The sequence below is a fragment of the Theobroma umbraticum genome, unplaced genomic scaffold, assembly GCF_002168275.2.
Source record: "Theobroma umbraticum cultivar Fairchild unplaced genomic scaffold, ASM216827v3 scaffold_204.0, whole genome shotgun sequence".
In the NCBI taxonomy this organism is placed as follows: Eukaryota; Viridiplantae; Streptophyta; class Magnoliopsida; order Malvales; family Malvaceae; genus Theobroma; species Theobroma umbraticum.
Genome location: NW_018397267.1, coordinates 4,341,706 through 4,349,054, shown reverse-complemented (window position 1 = coordinate 4,349,054; position 7,349 = coordinate 4,341,706).

Sequence of the window (7,349 nt, the reverse complement as noted above, 5' to 3'; positions counted from 1 at the left end):
TATATATATTCTTATAATTGCAAACCTAATTCCCCCTGTACCATATGCAATTGCAAGACCACCTTTCTTGTGATTGGCGTTAGAATCCTAGGAAATGGTTTAAACACCTTTGACTGTTTTATATAGTTTTTAACTTATCTTTATCGGTACTAAAAAAACAAATAACTTTTCTCTTGCTTGTCCCTAATGATCATTAATTAGTATAATATATATTTTATTATATACCGACCGTTCTCATTTGCTAGCAATTGGTTCCACGAAGGTGCCTACAACTTGAGAAACAAATTGATGAGACAAGAAAAATAAAGTGTAATAATAATTATTAGATTCATTAATTTTTTTTTAATTAAACAACCAGCCAGAGGGTCCATAATCATAGTAAAGTTTAAGAGGTATAGCTATTTAAACAATTAAGGTTTCTGCATGAAATAATGTAGCATTTTGATGAACAGGATTTGTCGTGTATGATCTTTCACAAGCAAATATGTAATTAAACCTAGTAAATTAAGATGTTTTGTCCCTCGATAACCAAACATTGAATGTTTAAAAATATTCCAACACTTATTGGCCATTATAATTGTGTCAGAGATTAGAATTTCAAAAAAAAAATATTTGTGTCAGAGAATATTGATTTTGCTTCAATTTTTATGAATACATGAGCTGATCATATAAAATGAAATAATCCCCATTGAAGGCACATGCTTCCCTTGAATATTGTTGAGTATGATCCATATATTGCTGTAGTGTGGTGTTGGTGTAGCCCAGCTTTCAATAAAATAAGAGTAAATTCATAATTGAGAAAAAAAATAACATGAAAAACTAAAGTTGACCAAATAAATTTGAATTATATTAATTCAACCAAAGATAAACTCTACTTCTTCCATTTGTTGATCTTAATTCAAATTGCACCACAATTAGTGATTGATTAAGCCACGGATAGTGATGAATAAAAAAGAAAGTTGACCTAATTAATTAATTTGACTGGTCAATGAACAGGAATTAAGTATTTCTTTTAATCTCTCAATACTGTGGGTACTTGATGCAGTTCTAGTTGCATACATCCAAAGAAATAATTTTTTTTAAACCAAGTGCCGTACATCAGATAGAATATGTTAATTATTACTAACATAGCAAAGACAAATGAGCATTTGTTTAATTAGAGTACTTAGTTAATGTTGCAACCACTCATCAGAATAAATTATTTGGTTAATGCTGAATATCACTGCAACCATATCTTTCAAGACCACGACTGATGCAAAATCGATAAATGAACATCTTCCCAATCCCTCTTACATCAAAATGAAACACAAATAATAAAATCAGATAATGTACTCGATTTAGGTTTAGGTCGGTTCAAGTTTTAATTTTAAAGAAAATCAACACATACCACATTAATTCTTTAACTTTATGATTATAATCTTCTTTAGATAATATTATTTTATTCGACTGATCGAAAATGATAAAGACATAATAAATATAATAAATTTGTGAACAATTATTTCTTTATGATCGAACAATCAAATTGCTATACATTTGAATATTATTTTTTTTCTTTTATATTTTTTTGTGGAAGTAGTTAAACATAAGCCCACCAAGGGTAATAAATCAAATGTGAAAGCAGAAACTTGGAACACATGCCATCCTCAATTTTATTGGCTTAAGAAGAAAAGACAGGTCGAAAAGATGAGCCAAACGAATTAATCAATCATGAGTATACTCGTCCATTATATTCTTGTGAAGGTATTCTCCAATCCAATGTCCATTGTTTCTATGATATCTATATATATAATATATTCCCCCAACCACAATGATTGAAAACAAAAATTGAAATGGTTGTTAAAGCTTTACCTGTTAATGGGAGCTTTCTGATTTTTTTGTATTGTATGCACTAGGTGACATATGGACAAGCAAAAATATATGTGACAAGGAATCAACTCCTCTCATGCATCATCATCAACAAGTAGCCTGTTACGTGTTGCACCACTTGCCACCTTCACGATCGTTTTCTAGCCGACTAGTTTGTGAAGAAAAATGAAAATCAAAAGAGAGGAGAATATTTCTTATCTTTTTCTTTAATGTTTGATCCCTTATCGTGAGATTTGCATCGAAATTAATAAATTATTGTGATTATGCACTAGTTTAACTTTTATTTATTGCTTTAATGCTCAAATCACTTCAATCATCAGCATAATAATTTTCTTTTTTTTTTCTTGGGTTCTCGTGAATAGAAAAAGAATGCCAACAACCCACATGACTCCTTGGATAAGGAAAAACAAAGAGAAAAAAATTATATATAGGGAAAAGTGTGAAATGTGAATAAAGCAATTACCCTAGCTTGTCTGATCTGTTATCTTAGCACGGATGACAGCAAAAGGGGGAAAAGAAGAGGGATCGCTTGTCTAGAAATCTAGCGTAGAATAGGAATAGGATGATACATATCTCATATTATTATTAATTATTAAAACGAAATGTGGGTCTTTTTGTTTGTTTCACAACTTTCTCTGTATTTTAGCCCAATAATAATCACAGTCGGGTGGCAAGTTTTAGTCTTTTGCAGGGTTTCATGTTGCGTGTGCAACATGCCCTTGGTGAAAAGAACCGTCCAAGGCCAAGCCTTCTTTTGATAAAAGTCTCTAATTAATCTACTAATTTAATCAGTAAAGAGGGGAAACGAGGAAACGTGCTGTCCACATGAGTTTTGCTGGCTGATCTATAACGCCATGTAGCACCACTCAAATTCACAAAGCTTTTGGATGAACGTTATTAATTCAATTAAAAATAAATTTATCTTTCTCAGGCAGATTGAGAGGGATTAAGACGCTTTATATACAAATAATTATTAGAAGTTGGAAACCAAGAAAAAAGAGTTGTTTAATAAATGCTGTTGCTTGAATTAAAAGGTTGTGGGTGGGAAGCTGATTAAGATAGGGCACATCACTTAATTTTTGTCGCATTTATGATTTAAGCTCATCCCACATGCTACCGCAGAAATCAAGTACTCCTTGGAAAAGGACACATCCCCCATTTCTTTTATTTACTTGAGTCTATTCTCAAATTGGGTTTTTTATGGCAGGGGAGTAATTAATTGAAGGTAAACCAGAGAGGTTGGGACTTGAGATCATATTGTAGGCCCACGTACTTGTGTATATCTCTCCAGGCATTTGATTGCTGTTTGACCCATACCTGAGCCTTTGGCAGAATTTTATCAAGTGGACAGACAAGCAAAGCACATGCAGTATCATCTAGTTTTGAGCCAGTCCGTTTTATGAAAACAAAGGGGAAGGGCCGGGGTGGGGTGGAGGGACAAAGTAATTAAGAGCAATGGGACCCGATTCCTGAGATGATGTTAACCTTGAAGTTTGGTTTTGCCTTGTTGGGTTTTATTTTGATTTTATGATACTTTTTCTTTCTGATTTATTGAGATGGGTCCCCTTGCAGGGATAGAACTTTTATCCAAATTTGAATTTGATCACAGTTTTGTGGTTTCAGTCCATTTATCTTAATTTTAATGAACTTAACTCGTGTATTTAATTGAAATCCAACTTAAGGACAGTTGATAACAATATTAAGATTTTTTCTTTTTATTTAAATGAAAAACATTAATTTTTTTGATCATGTGACACGTATTAATTTTAAAAATATCATATTTTGCTTAAAGTAAATGATAATTGATAATTTTTAAAAAATTTAAGAAATAAATTTCAGTACTTCCTATTAGAAAATAAAATTTCGTTTTGTATTTACCATGTCACTGTAATTAATAAAAAACCTATAAACAGCTAAATCTAAGTGTAAAAAAAAAATTTAATATCCACTGTTGACAAAAGTATAGGGATCAAATTCATTGAACTTAAGATAAAAGGGTGACAATGGCAAAATTGAGATAGTTGAGGGGTTAACATTCAAATTTAAACTGAAAGGAAATTAATTGGAGTGATTAGGACAAGTTCAAAGAGTTGGGCCGAGAGACAAGTGTGAAGAACGATAGAGACTCGGGCGAAGAAATGTTGGGCACAAGTAACCATCAGGGAATTAATATAGTAGTTATGGGAGGCGAAAGCTTAGGTGTGGCCCATACGACTTTAGCCTGGTAGGCCTGCTAGTAGTGATTAAGAAGATTCAGGTGAAGTCAAGCCTATGGATCCAAGGGAAAGGACAATCCTGGTCAGTCAGGTCAAGCATCAAGAAGAAAAACTAATCTCTTGTTTAACTGGTAATATCCTGCTGTAAGGTGAAGTTTCGACATTTATTGTTGGATTGTTTCGGGTCAGCATTCGGCAGAGCTGACGATTCTACATAAGCCTTGGAGTTTTACGTTTTCTTTGTGGGGTTTCAATGTCCATTGACTATGATCAGATATGATTGCAGCTATAATAATTTACATTGACAAAGAGCTTGCGAGGTGGAGGCATTGGAGTTTTCAAGTTTTTGACAAATTGAGATTCCAACTTGAAAGCTTCTCCCTCTAATCAAATTCAAGAAAAATGGTAGCAAGTTTGAACGTTGTAGGACCGGATAGAGTCAAGAATTCCAACACTCGCATGTTTCTTTGAAGCACCCTTTTTACCATATGCAATTTGATTTTTCCAATTTTGAATTAAGACGGCTACTCCTCTATAAACCTTTTTGGGCATCGACAAGAGTGAAAAAAGGTGATGCTTTTTACCTCAAAATGACACAAAGCAAGCTACACTGCGGGGCTAATTAAAGCCCAACCCACAGTTTTTGGCAAGCAATCCCAAGGCCGAATACAGCGCATCTCAGGTCCAGAATCAGGGCTGCAGCCTGCAGGAGGCTATCTGAGACTGGGCGTCAAAACTTTCACAGTTGTTAAAAGCTAGATCCAACAACAAAAGTTTTGCCGATTCCACTACCAAATCTTAGCCGGAGAAGCAGTACATTTGTTGGTTGAAAAAACAACAGATAGTAGGAGACATACTATTTGAAGGAATGACCAAAGGTGATTCACTTGTATTTTAAGGAAACCAACTTTTGTTGAGTTCAGCAGTAACTTGGATCAGTCCTGGAAGTTGAATGGTTCTTTTCCTTGTGCTTGGATGTCAGTGTTGGGGACATTGATCTCATGGCAACGACGTTCTGACTCTCATTATCAGCTGCCAGGCTCTTTATGTGGGTCGGATTAATGATTGAATCAAGCTTTTTGGTGCACATGTCAGTGTAATCACAAAGCTTGGACTACAATGCCTAATGCTTCATAGAAGATTTTAAAGAGCTAATGGGTTGATTCATTATGGCTACCTTTATCATCAATAGCTAAAATTTCTTGTGAGTTGAACCTTCAATATCTGAGATATAACAACAATCTTCTATCAAATTATAATTACAAATAGGCTGAATAACACATTACTTTTCCTTTTACCCAAGCGAGTAAAGGTGAGGAAGCCAGCCTATAATTTAAGAAGAAGAGGGGAGCCGCCAACTTAAAACGAGGAGCTAATGTAATAATACCTTCAGCACAAATGACTTTTAGGCTAGTGTATTTATAAAATCTCATTACGTAACAAATAGATTCTTTGTCGAGTTACTCTATAAATTGTTAGACCTATACTATGGTATTTCGTTATATTCAGGTTTTATTAAAAATATATATACTAAGGCTACTATAAATAATCTATTTAACACTTGGCAATCATTTTGTTGTTGATGGAGAAAACCCTAGCAGAGAAATAGAGGTTGGAAATTAAAGAAAATTTCTTTCAATTGAAAGATTAATGTAGAATTGTACTTTAGTTTTGAAAAATTCTTACATTTTGTATTATCTTACACAAAAGACTTACGTTTATATCAAGTTTTTTCAATTTTAAGACAATATCAATGCCATTCTCATGACATGACGGGCATTGAAGAAAAAGTCTTGAAGAGATTTTTGCAATAGTTTTTGTTACATCTCATTTGATTAAGTAATTAGATAGAGATTAATTTTTGAAATTGATTGAAAATTCATGTAATTGTTTCAATGATCAAACTTTAAGTCATAGGAAATCCTTTATTTAACAAGACTTTGTGTCAGTTTTTTTAAAAGTTTTTGTAATATGAAATGTGGTTTTTGTTTTCATTTTAATGGCTCAATTAGGAGTTTTAGGTGTTAAGAAAATTGGGACTCAAAGTAAGTCAAATGACCATTAAAATTAAAAATTCTGAATAATCGATGCCTATTTTGCAACTTTTTTACCAAAATTTGAGTTTTCAACTATCTTTGTTTTTGAACAAAAATTGGGTACTGAGTATGTCATCATGAAGTTGAGTTTCCTAGATCTTATTGAATTTTTAGATGAAAAAAATATTTTTGACATTATCTTTCAATCGGTATATTTAAGAGAAAAATTCATTAACAAACTTTGCAAGCTAAAAATATTAATTAGTACTTAGAGTTGTTGTCGCGGAATCTCATAGTTGTTATTGATATTATATTTTTACTCCATAATTGACTAATTTTGAAATATTTTCATGTTTTTGTAAATACCACGTTTAAAAGACAAAAAAGTATGGGTGTTGAGGTTTGAAGTGTTTCTACGGAAATTAACTACCAAAATAATGAATCATGGATTACTCTAAGGTTTAATTAGATGAGTGAGCTAAAGAGATTGGAGTGCTCCAAGAGTAGGACCAAAGAAGAAGTTGTCAATAAGAAATTGAAAGATTTCATAGCAAATAAATTTGTTTTATGAGCATATTGGAGGCAGCTTAAGTTCGTTTCAAAATTAATATTTCAATTTTCGTTTCATTTAGTAAACAGAAAAAAGTAAAAAGTAGTTGTTTTGTTTAATTAGTCAAGCCGAAAATCGAAATTCCTTTGCTTCATTGGCATGGCCCAATTTCTTCGACCCTTTAGGCCCTCACAATCACAGGTAACAAGTAATTTAAGAAAATTACTTTCATACCCTACAATCCAATTTAAAACCCAAGTATTTAGGGTTTTAACAATTCTTCTGCCCCCTTCCTCTCATGCCTACAATTGAACCTGATCCGTGACGCAACCATGAAAAAACCAAAATCCAAAAGAAAATCAAATACCCACCAGGAAACAACTCCTCCAGGGGATTTCTCGTTCAATATAGCAAAAGTAGCAGTCTCTCAGATCTGCAAATCAGTTGGGTTTAGGCGTAGCCAGGTCTCAGCCCTGGAAACCCTGACCCTGGTAGCCACCAATTACCTGGAAGCCTTGGGCAAATCGGCTGTATCATTCTCCAATGCCGCCAGCCGCTGCCAATCCAACCTCCTAGACCTTACCAATGCCATCCACGACCTGTCCCTCCAGGCAGGTTTCGCGGGTGCATCCACTCTCTATGGCAGCAATTGCTTGTTAAAGTCCAGTGTGTTGGAAGGTC